At 44.7% G+C, this 19445-nt stretch overlaps 1 pseudogene; it reads left to right on the top strand.

The window, feature by feature from the left end:
• The first annotated feature begins 304 nt into the window (after positions 1 to 304).
• Positions 305 to 18934, top strand: LOC110316851 (annotated as a pseudogene).
• Positions 18935 to 19445: the final 511 nt, after the last annotated feature.

The following is a 19445-nucleotide window of genomic DNA, read 5'->3' on the forward strand; positions in this document are numbered from 1 at the left end:
GGTCATAATGTTTGTGCAGGAATAGAAACCCTGACTAAGACATAGTCTCTACCAAAATCACCTGAATCTTTGTTCAGTTTCTGTCATAAGTCCTGTAAAAAGACCTTAGAAGGTAGCTCAGCGGGTTTTCTCCTCTTAGAACTTCTCCCATTGTCAGGGGCTCCACTTTCCCGTAATGCACCTTTAATAAGGTTTTGCACTCACCTTGCTTAGCTCCATGTCTTTAATCTTCATTAGCATGAAAGAATGAGCTCAGGGGTCACTGTCTCAGTCTCACTTCTGGTGACCGAATGAAAATGAGGACATGGCTGCTTCTAGGTATGGTTGAGGAGAAGAGGTTTATTATAGCTATGAGGGAGAGAGAGAACAGCAAGAGGCATCTGGAAGAATCTAGACTGAACCTGGACAGCCAACTGAACTGGGCCATGAGAGGCGGGGAGGGGAGAGATCTAGAGAGGAAGATAAGAGAGAGGGAAGAGGAGAGGGAGTGAATGAACAGAGACAAAAACCAAGGACCAGGAGGAGAACCAAGAGAGCACCTAGCCAAAAATTAGCTGAGTGATATAGGCATCAGACACTGGGGAAAGGGAAGCCAAGCAGCGGAGCTGAAGGGGTTTGGAGTGGGGAGGTGGTGAGAAGTGCTGAGAGGAGCCAGGACTGTGGAATGGGTGCTTGTGATGCTGAAAGAGACTAGTAACCAGTGCCCACTTTGCTATGTTAAATAGTCACCTCAGTTAGCTGTTCGTCCCAGGTTTCTATGAGACCTAACAATGACCAGTGAGTATCTAGCTTCCTATGTCTCAAACATCTGAATTGAGAAAAGTGTCATCATTCTCAAGCACCAATAGCTTGTCAAGCATCAATAGCTGCCAAGCATCAATAGCTTACGTAGTTTTAAGAATTAGAAATAATGGGTGAAAGATATAACTCTGTGGTACAGTGCATTTAGCACACCAAAGTACTGTGTTCAGTATCCAGGAAGAAGGAAAAACAAAATCACTCCCATGAATCAACTTTGCCAAGATGATCTTAAACTTTCCAGGTGCCCATCCAGAGGCATGCTTCCAGCCTTCATCCCCAGGAGCTAAAGTAAGGCATCCAATGTGGGTGCTGGGAATCAACTCAGTTCTCTACAAGAGCAGTATATGTTCTTAACCACTGACCCATCTACTCAGCCTCAGCCTCTCTTCTTGACGGTGCTTTGCTACTGTTCGTTCTATCCTCATTCTGTATGACTCCTCTCCAGAGTCACCCTCTCCTCCGGGTGTCTTTTCCTATGATCTAATTTTCCCTCTTGACTTAGCCTCTTGTGAACACCCAGAAAGTCCCGTGTGACAGTTTCACTGTCTCACCCCTTAGACCAGCTCTGCTCTTCGCTGCAGAGGAGCTGAGAGCACAAAGACTGGTGTCAAGCACTCTAGATTTTGTCTACTATGTCCTTGTTTCTCTATCAGTTGCTATGGCAGAATATACTGACAAAAGCAACTTAAGGGCGAAAGGGCTTATCCCAGCTCATGGTTCCAGGTTACAGTCCATGATGACAGAGAACTTGGAGCAGGGAGTCAAGGCAATGGAAGTTTACAGTGACTGGTCACATGACACCTGCAATTAGAAGAAGAAGAATAGAACATGTGCTTGCTTGGGCTCAGCTTGCCCTCTCCATTTTGTACAGTCCAGGATAATGGTCCCACCCCAAATTAGTGGTTCTTCCCACATCAGTTTACCTAATCAAGACAATTCCCTCACAGCTATTTCTAGAGGCTAGTCCTAATCTAGAGAATCTTTCACAGATATTCCCAAGGTTTACCTTCTAGGTGTTCAGTTGACAGTACTAGTGATCATGGTTCTAGTCCTGTGGTTGGGTCAGAAATCGGTAACTAGCTTCCTCTCCTATTTTATGAGGTTGATAATGGTATCTACCTCATAGGGATATATTGATCATTAGAAGCAAAGCTCTTAAGAAAAATGTTGATCTTAATCAACCTTAATCCCTGCTTGACTCTAACACTTTAACAAAGGGCTTTTAAGTGACATAATAACTTGGAATAGCTGTCCTTCACTACAAACCCCACACCATCTCTTCTTCATCTTGCTCTCAATTCCACTCTTGACCCTGGAGTTGGAATTTCAGGCAGTTGTAAGGCATCCAATCTGGATATTGGGAACTGAACTTGGATCCTCTGAAAAAGCAGTACATGCTCTTAACATACATATCTTAGCTATCTTTCCAGCCTCTGTCAACATTTTCAAAAAAAAAAAGACATGGTCAAAAACTGACTGGCCTCAAACTCACTATCCAGCCAAGGATGACTTTGACGACTGATTCTATTGCCTCTACCTCCAGTGCTAGGATTATGTAAATGTTGATACAGGAATATTGGGGTGTCTTAGAGAGTAATGGAAACTTTGACAGAATTTCAGAAACTCAGCAACTACCAAAACCACCCTGAGTCCGTGCTTTCAGGTTCTTGTCTCAAGAATTAGGAAATGCAGGGACCACGTAGGATTAGTTTTAGAGAGGAATGTTATAAGTTAGAGTTTTATAGGTGGTCACTTAAATGGGGAGGGTGTAGGAAGAGAGGGGAAAGAGCTACAGCTGAGTGGGAGGGCATCTTAGAATTTTACTGCTGGGAAGAGACACCAAGATCACAGTTTATACAGGAAAACATTTAGTTAGGGCTGGCTGACAGTCTCTGAGGTTCATCCATTATTATCGTGGCAGGAAACATGGCTTTGTGCCAGGCGGACATGGTGCTGGAGAAGGAGTTGAGATCCTGATCTTGATGAGAAGGCAGCAGAGGAGACTGACTTGAGCTTCTGAGACCTGGCACCACAGTGACACGCTTCCTCCAATAAGGCGCACCTCCTAATAGTGCTACTCCCCAAGTGTCAAGCGGTCAAACACATGAGTCTATGGGGATCATTCCTATTCAAACCACCACAGAGGGCCCTCCGAGAACAGAATCCAATCCATTTACTGGTCTAGGGGCTTTTTAAAGTACCTATGGAAAAAACTGGGTATGGTGGCTACTTTTATGTCAACTTGACACAAGCTAACGTCATCTAAGAGAAGGAAACCTCTGCGGGACCGTGAAAGGTGGCCTGGTCCCCAGTTGAGCTAAGGTTAGAAGCCCCGGTGACCCAGAAGGGATGGTAGGCACTTTTCCTGAATCCTGGGCACCAGACCCCTGTCACTAGCCACAGCTCTCCGTAGATTTTTGGCCATTAATCACGTAAGGGAAACGCCCCAAACTCCTCCACAGGTCAAATAGACTCAAGACAGATCTCCATGTTAATGAGGTACCTGAAGGCCAATAAGCTTTCCTTCCCAGACACTCCTACCTGCAAATGGTATTTAACCTCAGGCCCACCTTGGAAGTGGGGTATGGTTTCACTCATCCATTTTCCGCCATGACAAAATAAATGTCTTAAACCATAGACTGCTTCTTCTCATTGGGATTCGCCGTGGGAGGCCATGGAGAAAACCTTCTACTCCTGCAGAAGGCCTCTCTGCGCTCCCAGCTATGGCAGGCACCAAGCCCAAGACTGCTTGTTCCCCGTTTTCCCCCCTCAGCCCCATGCTAGATCCAGCTTGCAGGCCCTGACTCCGTTCTCTGCTCTTCCGCAGGATCCAGCGGCCCTTGGGTATCCGAAAGCCTGAGAACCAGACAGCCCCGGCCTCATTACAGGCCCAGTTACCCCGGAACCAGCTCTGGGTGTCCTGGCCTCAGACTGTGCTTCCCCACACCTGGAGCAGTGTCCCAGGGATGCCCTACAGCACAATACCTGCCCAGCGGGTAAAGTCGGTCAACTTCCCATGTCCTGCCTCCCAGAGTGGCTGAGCCCTGTGGCAGAGCAGACGCTGGACTGATAACCCGACAAACCTCAACTGAGAATATGTTTCCATAAATTGGGTTGTAGGTAAGTCTATAGGGCATTTTCTTAGTAATTGGTGTGGGAGGACCCACCCACCCCATTATGGTTGTTGCCACCCCTGGGCCAGTGGTCTTGTGTGCTATAAGAAAGCAGGCTGACTGCAACCCTTACAAGTGGAACAACAATATGAACTAATCAGTACCCCCTGAGTTTGTGTCTCTAGCTGCATATATAGCAGAAGATGGCCTAGTCAGCCATCGTTGGGAAGAGAGACCCCTTGGTCTTGCAAACTTTATATGACCCAGCACAGGGGAATGCCAGGGCCAAGAAGTGGGAGTAAGTGGGAAGGGGAGCAGGGTGGGGGGAGGGTATAGCAGGACATTCGGGATAGCATTTGAAATGTAAATGAAGAAAATATCTAATAAAATAATTTTTTAAAAAGATTTATTTATTATTTGTAAGTACACTGTAGCTGTCTTCAGACACTCCAGAAGAGGGAGTCAGATCTTGTTACGGATGGTTGTGAGCCACCATGTGGTTGCTGGGATTTGAACTCTGGACCTTCAGAAGAACAGTTGGGTGATCTTACCCACTGAGCCAACTCACCAGCCCGTAACATAATTTTTTAAAAAAGAAATAAAAGAAAGAAAGCAGACTGAGTAACCTGTGGGGAACAAACAAGCTAGTAAGCCTCACTCCTTTAAAAAAAAGTTTGTTGGTTATTTTATATATTTACATTTTAAATGTTATCCCCCTTCCCAGTTTTCCCTTTGCAAACCTCCTATCCCACGTCATCTCCACTGCTTCTATGAAGGTGCTCCCCCACCTACCCACCCACTCCTGCCTCGCCGCCCTAGCATTCCCCTATGATGGGGCATCAGGAACAAGGGCCTCCCTTCCCATTGATGCCAAATAGGCCATCCTCTGCTCCATATGCAGCTGGAGCCGTGGGTCCCTCCATGTGTCGTCTTTGGTTGGTGGTTTAGTCCCTGGGAGCTCTGGAGAGTCTGGTTGGTTGATATTGCTGTTCTTCCTATGAGGTTGTAAACCCCCTCAGCTCCTTCAGTCCTTCTCCTCAATCTTTCGTTGGGGTCCCTGTGCTCAGTCCTATGGTTGGCTGCAAGCATCCACATCTGTGTCAGTAAGGCTCCAGCAGAGCCTCTCAGGAGACGTTTATATCAGGCACTTCTTGGCATCAGCAATAGTGACTGGGTTTGGTGTTTGCATGTGGGATGGATCCCCAGGTGGGACAGTCTCTGGATGGCCTTTCCTTCAGTCTCTGTTCCACTCTTTGTCCCTGTGTTTCCTTTAGACCGGAGCAATTCTGAGTTAAAATTTTTGAGAAGGGTGGGTGGGTGGCCCCATTCCACAACTGGGGGTCATGCCTAACCTCTCCATATGATCTCTACAGGTTCTCTCTCCTCTGCGTTGAGTATTTCAGCTAATGTCATCCCCCATTGGGTCCTGGGAGCCTCTTGCTTTCCTGGCATCTGGGACTTTCTGTTGGCTACCCCTGTTCCCATGCCCCATTGCTACACACCTCTGTTCAATTTCCTGAGGAAATATCATCCTGAGTGAGGTAACCCAGACACAAAAGAACACATGGTATATACTCCCTGATAAGTGGATGTTAGGAAAAAGGCCCAAAGTACCCACAATGCAACTTACAGGCCATATGAGGCTGGAGAAGAAGGAGGACCAAGATGTGGATGCTTTAGTCCTACTTAGAAGGGGAAACAAAATAATCATGGGAGATAGAGGGTAGAAGGGACTTAGGAGGAAGAGAGGAGAGGGAGAGGAAAAGGTGCGGCAGGACCAGGTGTGGGAGGAGATGGGGAGATGTACAGAGGCTAGACTCCTTCTTATATTACTCCCTGCCTTCAGGTCTTGTTTGGGTCCCTATCATGCATGACATCCTTCAATGATAAAGTAATGTGGAAGCATAAGCCAAACAAATCTTTCCCTCCCTAAGTTGCTTTGATGATGGTGTTTCATCACAGCATGATGACCCTAAGACATCAAGGTTAGCTGTGGGGGAGGTGGACGGGGAGTTGCTGGCGAATTCAGTTGGCTGGAATCAGGTTTCCATTGTCAGTCACTCAGTCACATACAGCCTCTAGACAGAGGTGCTCATTCAGGAGATAACAAAGAAACAGGAGCTCTCTTCTGGCATCCTGGCCTCCATCAAAGATAATCGGGGAACTGCTTCTTTGGGATCCCTGCCCTACCTGTGTGAGCAGTTTCTATCTCCTGCTCTGTTGAGCATGACACCACTTCTAGCTCTTAGTAGATGAGTTTCTATAGGAAGCATATACCTCCCAATAAGCTCTAAGTGTCCTGGGTCACCAACAGCCTTCCCGCTGGCTCTTCTCTCTGTTGGGGAGGGGCTGTGCAAGCTGGAGACACTAGAAAGAGCACAGTGAACCCTGAGGGGAACTCTGGGCCTGCTTGCTGTGTTTGCTGCTCTAGCATGGTTGGGGACAATGAAGAAACCTCCCTAGAGTCTGACCTCACTGCGGCTCCTGGGTGGTGATGTCACCTGCTGCTATGCCTGGTCCCCGAGGCTCCACTCACACTGACATCAACCCTGTTGTCTTGGGTTCTGTGGTTGCCTGAGACAATGTTCATGATTAGAATAGAGAGAGTCTAGGCCGCCCTTAGAATCTCTTCCTGTATATGGGCAATTTTTCTCTGCCTCACCCTGACTTCCCTAAAATTATAAGCTCCACTCAGTACTTTGCTCCACTAACAAACTGCCTGGAATCTCTGACACACCAGTCTAAATTGGGAAGCACAGGGGATTTAAAAAAAAAAAAAAAAAAAAAGGTTCCCTAGTGATCTTTGTCAGACTGTAAGAGGGAAAAGTTGAGCAGGAAGAAATTAGGGCATCTCTTCAACTTTTCCAGTATCTGACCTTCGCAAGGCTGTCCCTGTTTCATGCTGGAAATTCAAAGTGCTTTCTGACATTACCAAATATTTCTCTGCTCTAATTACTGCTCCATTTCCTAGAATCTGTAGAGATGGGTCTTTGAGTATGCTTTTCCCCTAAGGACTAGCAGCCTTATATAGCTTTAGGATGGGGCTACTTGAGGTAAATCAGAGCTAGGACTTTCGGCCAATTCCAGGGGAGCAGGCAAAGGTCTAAGAACAAGTTGATCTGTAGCAAACAATGATGTGGTGACTCACACTAGTGTAATAAAGCCTCCATAAAACCCCAACAGGACAGGTTATTATGGGAGCAGCCAGATGCTGAACACATGGAAATTCCTAAGTAAGTGCTATGTCTGCAGCTACAGAAGGGATTAGCCATGCTCCTCCCCGGCTTCTTCCATCCCTGGCTTAAGGGAACCAGAGTCATATACTTATAACTCATGTTGTAACTTCGCTAAGCAGCTAAACTCCTACTGCATGGTAACTCTAAGGTTGGGCGGTATGATAAGATCAGGGGCCTGTCAATCAGGCACAAAGCAACTCTAGTTATAACTTGATGTCATATCTTGAACTAAAGCGATGAGCTCAGTGATTCCTCCCTTTAAAAGTTGGTTTTCTCCCACTACAAATGGCAAGGGTGACTATGGGGCAATTCATTTAAAATCTATCTTAATGCTTTTCTATTAAACCTGGAAAAAAATTTACTATTTAAAAAACAGTAAGTGACCAAAACCCATATAGAACTATCCAGTGCTTTGGAACTGGGAGAGAAGGCTCAATCATTAAATACATTTGCTGCTCTCTTGCAGAGGACCCAGGCACAATTCTCAGAATCTACGTGATAGCTCACAACCATCTGTAACTCCAGTTCCAGGGAATCTGGCATTCTCTTCTGGTCTTCACCGGCACGAGGCATGCACATGATACACATACATGCATGCAGGTAAAACACTCATGACCACTCTGTGATATGATTAAGGGGAAAGTGGTTATTGTATATACAAGAGAGAGAATATCCAGAGGCATCTGGAAAAGTCTAGAACAGAGAGAGAGAGAGAGAGAGAGAGAGAGAGAGAGAGAGCGCAGAGAGTGCAGGAAAGCAGAGACGGAGAGGAAGACAGAAGCAGAGAGATTGAGAGACAGAGATAGACAGAGAGACAAAAAGACAGAGAGACAGAGAGTAGTTAAAATTATAAGGGGTGAATAAGGAGAAAGAGTAACTGAGGGAAAGAAGCCCATGAGCGGGAAGGAGTTTGGGGTAGGGGAGAAGGTGAGAAAGGCAGGGAAGATCCACAACTTTGAAATGTGTAACAGATACTTGTGACACTGAGAGACCCTGAAGGCCAACATGTACTTTGGTATGCTAATAATAGGCACTGCAAATAGCCATTTATCCCTTCCAGAATTAGGGAAATGAAATTTCCTGTGAACCTGCAACACAAACACACACACACACACACACACACACACACAAATAAAAATCAATTAAAATAATAAGTTCCCAGTGCTAGTCCCTACCACTCAAGCACAAGCAGAAAGGGTTCAGCAGAGTCAGGGGTTGCCAACACTTGGTCAGGGATATCCCTCTTTTAGGAGGTCTATGGACTATGCCCAGTTTATCGGCTTCCATCTTATGGTTCATTCTCTGGTTCATTCAAGGCCTTATATAGGAATATTTATTTACCTACCATGCTGAGTTGGAGAATCCAGAGTCTAGAATATTCTCCATGACCAAGAATTCCCTCAGTTGTTTTATGGCTGGTGTCCCCAAAGATAAGGAGCCATCCTTGCAGTGACTCGGAGGGCTCCTGATGCTTGGACTTAGCATTAAGTCACAGGAATTGGACAGTTTGAGGGAGAGTTGGGCCTTAGAGGGAGAAACACTACATTCACATGAGGCTAGTTTTCAAAGAGTTATCATACGCAGTTTTAAAATGATCTCGAAGAACTGAATGTGATTCCTCTCAGGGAAAGCAGCCCTCGCTCCACCCAGAATCTGCTGGGGCCTTAATCTTGACTTGTAGACGTCCAGAAGCACAAGTAATAAATTTCTAATTTTTTATAACTTACTAAAACTGAGGCCTTCCTAGAGATCAGGAAGAGAGCGGAAAACCTGGATATGGCTCCATCACATGCAGCTATGAGAAGGATGATTTGCTCTATAGATAATTTAGGTTCACATTTTTTTTTTCCTCTTGATAGCCCTGGCTGTCCTACAGCTCACTCTGTAGACCAGGCTAGCCTTGAACTCTGAGATCCACCTGCCTCTGCCTCCCGATTGCTGGGATTAAAGGCTTAAAGGCACATGCCACCACCACCACCAGGCAGCTTTTTTTTTTTTTTCTTGCTCACTTTCAATATATCAACTCACTGTCTTCTGGGATACTGAGAATGATTATATGCATAAGACGGCGGGTACCCACTGAGGGCTCATATAATTGAGTCTGAGTTCTTGGTTCCAAGTTACCATTTAGGAAGGATTAGGAGCTATGACCTTGTTGGTCTCTCTCTCTCTCTCTCTCTCTCTCTCTCTCTCTCTCCTGCTGCCATTCTGACTACAGATAAAGATGTATGCTTATAGTGCCAGGAAAATGTTAGTGTTCCCCCTCAAAAAGACAGAAGCCAATCTGATACAACTCACAGCAGGGTCTTTATTCTATTCAAGCTAGCTCACCGCCCACCCCCACCCCCAGCATACTGCCGCCACACAGGACGGTTTGGGGGAGGGGAAGCCTAAATATCTATCAGGGTAAGGCTTTATAGTGTGCAAGCATCTAATTGGAAAGCTACCGTGGCCTTTAATGTAATTGGCTGGTGTTNGGAGTCATATCATAAACTTAATTTCTGCTCCCCTCCACATTGGTGGTCATTAGGCAGGGGGTNGGCTTGTAACCTGGGGGTACNGGTTTGATGGAGGAATAACCTGGAGACACTGGTCTTGTTGAGGGTGTAACCTGGAGACGTTGGTCTTGTTGAGAATTAGCCTAGAAACTGGAGCTAGGCTTGCAGTTTGTTGGGGGAACAACTTGGAAACTAGTGTTAGGTACCAGCCTGCTAGTTTATCTGAGTTCAAACTTAGGTCAGGTTCTTTAAAATGGAGTCTGAATTGAAAAGATTTGGCCTCTCAAGCTCTTAACTACTGCTCCAGTGCTATGCCTAGCTGCCTAGCTGCCTGCCTGCTGCCATGCTCCCTGCCATGAACTAACCCTCTGAAACTATAACCTGGTCCCCAATTAAATGCTTTCATTTTATAAACTGCTTTGGCCATACTGTCTCTTCACAGCAATAGAACAATAACTAAGACAGTGGGTGTCTCAGTAGCCCCAGTCTGGTGCTGGAGGCCAGGGAAGCCCTAGAGAGCTGCCAGTTTTCAGGCCGTATTGAAACACAGAAGTAGTTTCTAACATCAGCTAAAGAAGGGATCAGAATAGATAAACTTGTCAGCGAGACTGAGGGCCAACAGACAGAAAAGAAGAAGCTTCATTCTTCCATGTCCGTTTATGTGGGCTGCCAACTGAAAGCATGGCCCAGATTTAGGGTGGATCTTCTGATTCAGATGATGGAGATTTAGGGTGAGTCTCCACTTCAAATTATTCCACGAAGGAAAATCCCTCAGTTGCACCCAACTGCCTGGGTTTTAGTTAATTCCACACGTGAAAGGGGAGCCATGCTATCTGTCTAAGAATGGGTGATTATCAGTGTCTACAACCCACTGAAGGGTCAACACTCTGGAGTCTGCTGCTGACATTATCATAATTCTTTCTATTGTTATTAAAGCAAAACATAACCTTCTTATGGTTTAGATGGCAAATGTCCTTCAAAGAATCATGTGTTTGAATACTGGGCCCCAGGAGGAGGCACTGTGTTGGGGAGGTGTGGACATTAGAAAGTAAGGCTTAAAAGAAAAAAAGAGGGACACTGGCAGCAAGAGAAAACAGAATACAAGCAGCTACCACAGGCCCCTGCTCCCCCAACTCCCTGCCTTTCCTGCTACCGTGCCTTCTCTGTCCTTGAAGAAATCATTGTGGTTGATGCCCACACATGATAAGTTCATTTCTTACTAGGACATCACAAGGAGCCACAGTGAGGAATGATAGATGCCTGGCAATATCCAGGACTCACTGGTTTTGCCCATGGAGTGTGGGAGCTGTTGGTTGGTTGGATGGTTGCAGAGTTGGTGAATCTCTGCAGTGGTGAAGCTCCACTAGGCCATTCTAGAGCTGTTGAAGTTTAACAGATGTGTTTCCTACCGAGGCTGCTGTTTTGTGGCTTAGGTTTTACTCATTCATTCACTGGTTTCAGGTATGATTGTGTCTACTCTTATTTTTCTTTCTAATTTCCCATTTTTACTTTTGCATTCTTGCTTTATGTCATTTTTACTTTGAATGTATTCCTTCACAGCAGTTTAAAAACATGTGTTAGTTTATATTAACTGTACAACATGCGCAATCTCACAGTGACATTTCCATACATGTTCATGAAGAACTTTGACCACATTTGGTTTCATGAGACAGGGTCTCCTGGAGCACAGGCTGGCCTCAGCATCACTGTGTAGCCCAAGATGACTTGAACAGCTGGTGCTCCTGCCTCCACTTTCATAAATTTTATAATTTCCATGGGCTCATTTTTATGAGACTCTCCTGACTTTCACTATGTCTCATGTCTGTCAGCTGATCCTGGAGGACTCTGCTCAGGCTGGCCACAGCTGAATTGATCATGTCTAGATGTGTGATGTGTTGTCTGTGTCCTGCCAACTCCCTCTTCAAACTTCAGCCCCAACACAACAGTAGTAAGGTTTGTGGCCTCACAAGCACTAGGGGCTTGCCACAGAGTTGTGGCCTTTAGAAAGGGATTATAGAGTGATTTCATGCTTTTTCTTGACCATCTAGGAAATCATACACAGTACCAGTTAGAGTTAGAAAGCATCCCTGTTTTACAATCAATCTGTTGGTTTCTTTGTCTTACCTTGCCAATATCCAGATGGACAAACAACCAATTTCTTTTGTTTATAAGGACAAAACTAAGGCGTTCTGAGAGCAGAAGGGCATAGGGTACCAGGATATGGCTCCATCCTCCACATCTGTTGTTTTTGAGATCCTGGCTGACAGTTGTTTTCTTGACCATTTTGAACATATCAGCCCACTTTGGATCCTAGGATTTGGTGAGAAATCTCAGATCTAATGGGGAACATTAGATCTGAGATATCTGGTGTTGTCTTCCTCTCAGCCCCAAAGATGGTTCATGGCCTGGGGTGTCATGGAAAACAGTATTTTGTCACAACTACCAATATAGTCAGAGGGTCAAAGCTCTGGAGCCTACTGTATTTCTTACAATTCCTTGTTTTATTATTAACAAGGGAAGTGTCCTTGTCAAGGTTCCACAGAGAGTTAAGTGTTTGAATATTGTTTCCACCAGGTGGTGCTATTTAGAGATTTTATGGAAGGAGTGGATCATTGGAGCAACACTGGGGACAGACATTTGAGTGTAACCAGCCCTCTACTGCCCCACTGACCAAGATCAGCCTTCCTGTCCTTGGAGAGAGAAAAGGAAGAAAACCTTTTTTCTGTGCCCAGCCACCATTGGCCCATTCCTTTTTCTGACCTCACAAGGAACCATGGTGAGGATTGACAGACGCCTGCCCACGTACAGCTCTGGCTGAGGCTGCCTGCTGTCTTTACAGTATAGAAGGTATTGGTTGGTTGGAAAGTGATTGGAGTTTGGCACTGCTGAGAGATTATACTTGGACTTTCTGGAGCTGTTGGCCCCTGACAGAGTAAGTTTCTTGCCACCTAGGTGACTTTGGTTTGCTTTCTTTGGTTTGGTTTCTGTGTTTGCTGGTTTCTGTGTTTGCTGGTTTCTGTGTTTGCTGGTTTCTGTGTTTGCTGGCTTGATTCTTGTGTTTGCTTTTTCATGTACTATCTTCCATTTTACTTTTTATTAGTTTTTAAGTTGTGTTTGTTAAGTTAGAACATTTTATTGTTTTCATTTTGTGTGTGTGAGTATTTTGCCCCCATGTATGTCCAAGTACCACATCACTGGTGTCTTTCGTGGAGGCCAGGAGAGGGAGTCAGAGTCTCTGGAACTGGAATGATAGGTGGTTGTGTGCCTCTTATCTGACACCTGGAATTAAAACAGTAACATATTTATATACTTGGGTTTTTTAAGAAACCAAATGCTCACTACAACTTCCAGGGAATTTGATGCCCTCTTCTGACCTTCAGAAGTCATATAAATAAAATTACATAGATTTTTATCACTGTTTTAAGTGACCTGTAGAACCTGTGAGTGTGCTGTATAGGTGCCCTTAGAAGCCAGAGATGTAGGATCTCCTGAAGCTGGAGTTAGGGCAGATGTGGGTCCCCTGACCTGTTCTGAGAACCAAATACAGGTGTTCTGCAGGAGTAGCAGACTTTCTGGACTCCAGAGCCAGCTCCCCAGCTCAAACACTGTGGGTTTTGAGGCATCGTCTTATCAACTTCTCTCAAACCTGATTTTCTTGGTGTCTTTGTTCACAGTGTGTGCTAATTTCAGGTGAGTGATGGTGTTTCATTCCGTTGAGCAGCTTTTACTGTGTGTGATCCTTTGTTTTGTTTTGTTTTGTTTTGTTTTTTCACTTTGCAGTTGGTCCCTGTCAACCTGATTTATGTCATATTTTGTGTCTACTGCTTTAGAAGGTGCTTTGCTGTTTACTTCTCAAGTACTCAAAGTACCTGACTAGGTTGTCTGACATATTTCTGACTGTTTTTTTTCTTGTCATTTTGATGTAGGAATTTGTAACTATAAACATATACTTGGTTCTGATTTTAAATGTTTTTCTTTTTAATTTCTAATTTCAAGTTTGGTTCTAGCTGTATCAAGGAGGGCCTGATCATGGAGAAGGGCCTGGAGGTGTGCTACTCTATTGAGGAGAACTTCACTACTGACTATAAGATGATGACAACCCTGGGCGCAGGAACCTTTTCTGTGGTCAGACTAGCCTACCATGTTCCCAAACTGACCTCTGTGGCTGTAAAACTTGTCAGGAACACCAGAAAGCTTGCAGGCAAGTTATCATTATTAAATCCCTTACCCATCCTAATATTATCAAGGTGTTTTATATCATCCAGGTAAGAGAGACGCCCTTGCTGTTGATGGAGCAAGAGGAGGAAGAGCAACTAGACAGCATCCAGGGATGTGGGTCTTTAGAGGACAGTGAGGTCTAAGGATATTTGCCCAGATACTACATGGGGTGCAGTATTGTCACGTCAACCTCATTGCCCATAGAGACATAAAGGCCAGCAACATTTTGATCGACTGCAGGGGAAACGCCAAGCTGTGTGATTTTGGCTTGGCTGCTGAAGTGATTCCAGGGCAGAAGCTGGCCGGTTTCTGTGGCACACTGCCCTACTGTGCCCCAGAACTCCTTCAAAGGAAGTAATATAATATGGGGACCACTCTGTCAATATCTGGAGTTTAAGGATCCTCCTCATCCTCAGGGTGGCCAGACTTGTGGGGAGCACATCCAGAGTTCACTTTGGCTGACTTCTTCCTTATATTTAATCATGGAAGCATTTGCTGACGTCTGGCTTTGTTTCTAGGTAATATATGCTTTATATCCTGCCAAGTTCCTCTGCTTATGCATATATCCTTGAAAGATTCTCCAAGCCTGAAGGAAATGACCTTGGTCAAACATAGGTACTGTTTACCATAAACTTGCCACATAATAATTTATACTCATTGTTTAACTTCCTGGAAATCGTCATGCTTTCTGTTGTTTGCCTTTAAAAGACCCTGTTAAAATACACTCACAGTTGTAGCGGTCTTGACCTGCAGCCCTTCCATATGTTTCATGCATTTTCTTTTCCCTGTTCCTATAATCATCTTCACTCCCTAAGTTGTGATTTTTGTGTTGACTAACATGCTGTCTCTGGCAAGTGGTGCCCAATGTGAAGGCTCAACTATGGGAGATGCAGTGAAGGACACTGCTGGAAGTGGAAGGCTTGGGAAAAGTGAAGTTGTTGGCAACAGTGAGTAATTTGGGGGAGGGTAATTCATAGGAACCTTAGATAAAGGAGCTCAGAAAAAGTAAGGGAGCTTGAGAAAGATAAGGGTCGGAAAACCCCAAAGACATAGGAAAAAGGAAAAGAAAAAATGAAAATAGAAACAAGAAAAATGGGACAGGGAAAGAGTTGCTTGCTTTTTGTGCATATGCTCAGAGATATGCTTACAGCATTGGGTGCTACGGTAAGCCAGCAGCAGTTGCTCACGTTATTAGATTTTTTTTTTGTAGAGGAAGTGTGTCCTTGGTTCCCTGAAGAAGGGACCATAAATTTAGAAACCTAAAGGTTGGACAAGAAGTGCATGGTCATTATGATACCCATGGGCCTGAGAAAACTCCCTGTGGACACTTATGGGCTTTAATTAAGGACAGCCTGGATACTAGACATGAGAAAGAAAAGGTCCAAGCAATGGTAAATCCTCTAGCAGTGGTCACTGATAATCACATAGTAAAGACAGTGCTACTAAGCCTACACCTCCTCCTCCTTATGAGGATACTGAAAAAGCAGTAACAACACTGAGAGAAGAACCTTTTGATCCTGAGGAAAGAGAAGAAAGACTTAGAGGAAGAAGCTTTGCAATATCATAATGAGGATTGGCCTTGACAGGCTTTTGCAGTAACTCGAAGACATAGGATAAGGATGAACAGAAGGAGCAACTTCACCAATCCACCATACAAGATCTTACCCATTTAAGGGGAAAAACATTTAGGAATGTTAGACTGAAGGAAAGGAGGCTGAGGAGGATATTACCAGGCCTGGTATTATAGCAGGAGTAGATCCACCCATGAAGCGACAGGATCCTTTGTGATGGTGATGCCTAGTGTTCCAGCTCTATTTAGAGGCTCCCAAAGCTGTAGCAAATTTCCATCCGTAAATCTGTGGTGATCCAGTGTCTAACCACCAAAGTCCTGTAGAGAGTTCTTTTTCCCTCACTCATCGGTTTTCTTGCTTTCTATCCTGATTCCCAGATGAGTCAACAATCGATCTGCCTGAGTCAGACATATTATACAAGTAGAGTTTTTTTAATATCGCATGTTCTTCATTAGAATAGTCTTCTTGTTAATACGAGTTTCCTTACCTCATGGCAAAAATGACTAAGATGAGGTTACACTCCTGTAGGTTTTTTTTTTTTCAAATGAGGTCTAAGTCAATTTATGTCTCTTAGTAATTTTTGAAAATCATTTAACATTTTCAATCCATCCTCCCTGATTTGAACTTTTTGAGGCACGATAAAGTTCAGATATAATTTTTGTCCCAAATTAGAGTAAGGCGGCTCAGTCTGCAGCCTTTCTGGGGCTATTACTAAGCCCTGTTCTTTCAGAGCCTTCTGCAATGCACATAAGCTTCTAGTAGCATTCCTTCTCCTTTATGTGATAATAAAATAGCATCTCTCTTAGATTTGCACTCATTAGCCCAATATCTCTCTTTCTTATACTAATAGCATAATCCTGACTGCCATCCATCCTGGAAAAATCTCTGAGGCCTAGTCCCATTTTTATTGGGACACTGCCTGACCTGATGTCCTGTTTGCCCACACCCATAACAACTTCCCAGAAAACCAGTCATTTACTTTTATTTGGTTTTCTTTGCTGAGACCATACCTCCTTTACTGTCTGCCATGCAGAGCAGCTGCCATAGCAACACCCTGGGTGTATGAAGGACCTAGGACAGAACACAATCTGATATAGTCTGACAAATGTCCTTTTTGTCTAAAAGGTCTGCCTCCCTGTAGAAGGTAGTTTATACCAGGCTTTCTCAGCTGCAGCATTAACCTGTACATGAATAGCTGAATGAAAATCTAATTGTTGAACAGTCTCATGATACTGTCCCTCTCCTGCTAACATTTCAAACGTAGTAGGTATTTGCTAGGTCCAGTTGATCTTGGCAGTGTTTTGACACTGCTTGGCTAATTCTGAATTCCATAATAAAAATTCTTCTCCTGAGAAGCACGCCCTTGCCATTTGTTTCCAGTCCCCAGGAAGAAGGGCCTCTGTGGGCAATGACTCAAGCATAGCTTGAGTAAATGGAGCTGCTGGCCCATTCTGTGCACACGCAGACTTTAATTCCTTTAACTGTTTAAATTGAAGAGGCTGATAAACTCTGGCTCTATTACCTTGAGGACTTAACCTGTTCTATAACTAGAAGTGCCAAGGGAAATCCCTGAACATCATCTCTTCTCTTAGCAGCCTCTTTCAAGAACACTTGTAAGGGAGATAAACGCCTCTGTGAAGGCTCTTTCCCGGATGGCTTTCTCACCATTGCTACAACTGGCAGCTCCACTGCCACCTCTGGAGGGGAGGCAGTCCAGTCCAGCTAGGACTCTTGGGCTTTTACTAGCTCTCAGCTTAGAAATCCTCTCTTATGATCCCAAGATCTCACCTTGAGCTCATCCAGTCAGTAATGTTTGCATTTACATGGACTGGGAAGTAAAAGGGGTTTGCAGCTAGTGTACCTTCTCTGTAACTAACTTGCCCTTGGAAGGAATTTCGAGTTCTGCCACGGCAGCAAGTGGCATCGAATTCCCCTCCCTGTGAATGTCTAGCAACTTCCTCTTCAAGCTGTGTTCAGTCTCTCTCTCCCTCTAGGGTCTCCTGTCCTCCTCAAATAACAGCAGCTCAAATGCTGACTCTGCATACAGACTTGACTGCAAGAGCAGGTGGTTTAGTTTTATTTTAATCCTTTTTTTTTTTCCAGGAAGAGTCCCCAGTTGGAGGCTGCTTTCCTGCAACCCATTTCTCCCTCTTGTATCTAGAGTCTAAATTATCTCTAATCAAGGTCCAGAGACTAAAAGCATATGCAGGCATTTTACCTGGTCCAAGCACATCATAATAATCTTGAAGTCTTTCCCCAAACTTTTTCCAGGTTGCTAATTTTATCCAAGGATAAACCTTCTCTACAAAACCTAGAAAGTTATGCAATTGCTGTTGCACTACTTTAGCCCTGCGAGTGCAAAGCATTTTCTTAAGTGTTTGCACAAAAATCATATGGCTATTTGCATTTCCAATTTTTGTGTCTTTTTTTCTTCTTCGTCAATCCTTTTATTTTTCTGCACTCCCTCTGTCTTTACTCCCAGGAGATACTCACTGCACCTTTACCTTTTCTGAACACTGGGTTTTCCCCATGACTTCTACCATTTAAATAGCCACAACCTCAAAGTGCTGTTCATTTCAGGTGTACTGGTCCTGCTGGTACAAAGTTGAGGGGTCCTCTGTGGAGGTAGGGTGAAGATGATTATAGGAAAGACAGAAAAAAGACTCAAGAGACAAAAGTTAGAAATCTGGAGGGCTGCAGATCTATGCCATATCAGCCCCAAATGCATTTCTCATAGCCTTTATATATTTTACAGTTTTGGAAACAAAGTTGCAGGCTAGCTAAGACCATGGCTGACATACATAGAACATCTGTTTCCATCTGGAGGCCTCCCTGTTCACTAAGATTAATAAGATGTTCAGCCCCTCACCGTGAGCTTCAAGTGTAACAGCTCTTATCATTTTGTGCATCCACAGGCTGGGAAGTCTGCCAGTAGACCATGACCTGCCTTGACTCTGCCTGACACACAGGCTTTCACAGAAGCAGGCAAAAATGGCTCCTGACAAATACTGTGTATCATAAATTCATCACATAAGTGTTTGTGGTCATTGTTTAACTTCCTGGAATTAGTCCTGCTTTCTGTTGCCTGCCCTTAAAAGACACTGTGAAAACATGCTCACTGCTGGCATGGTATTGACCTGCAGTACTCCCATATCTGTCTCTTGCATCTTCTTTCTCCCGTTCCTATAATCAACCTCATTCCCCCAGTTGTGGTTTGCTTACCACCTACTTCCACACAGAATTTCCCAGGCATCCCGAATCCTAGCATTCTCAGGACCATGAGAGTCATGGGGTATGAGCCTGAAGAAATTGAGTCTCTGAGAAAGCAAAAAATTCAAAGAGGTGTTGGCAACCTATCTGATTTGCTGACTGACTGACTGACTGACTGGCTTTGGCACTGGTGGTTGCCATTCCTAGGCAGGTCTTTTGAGGAGGCAAGGTGGCTTATCATTGCTGCAAACTTCAGCATTCCTCATGTTTCCACCGAGGAAACATGACATTTTCAATGTCATCTTTGTCCCAGCAGGAGGTCGACCATCCACCAAATTATGATGTACACCTCATAACCAGGGACAGCAAGGCATGATTACCACCGACTTCCAAAGTTTCCTAAGTACCCCCAAACCCTAGCATTGTCAGGACCATGAGAGTCATGGAGTATAAGCCTGAAGAAATCATTGAGCATCTGAGAGACCAAAAATTCAATGAGAGGGCTTGATTCTACAACACCAGTCACCCAGAGGCGACTGCTCCCACCACCAAGGGAAACCCTTGCAATGCATGCAGCCAGGCCTGGAAGATCTTCACACCTTCCCTGCTTCCTAAGGAGAATTTCTGAGCCTCTTTTCTCCACCTTCACCTCATCCTCACCTTCATCTAAGCTCCAGGAGAAGGAGGAGGAGGAGAATTCCAGGCTGGTGGTAAAAGGCATGCTGCCTCCCCAGATATCCCACTTGGACTGTCCTGTGGCTGACTCCCTAAGGGGCAGCAGGTTGGAAATTGGTGAGG

The sequence above is a fragment of the Mus pahari genome, chromosome 2 (assembly GCF_900095145.1).
Source record: "Mus pahari chromosome 2, PAHARI_EIJ_v1.1, whole genome shotgun sequence".
NCBI lineage: Eukaryota > Metazoa > Chordata > Mammalia > Rodentia > Muridae > Mus > Mus pahari.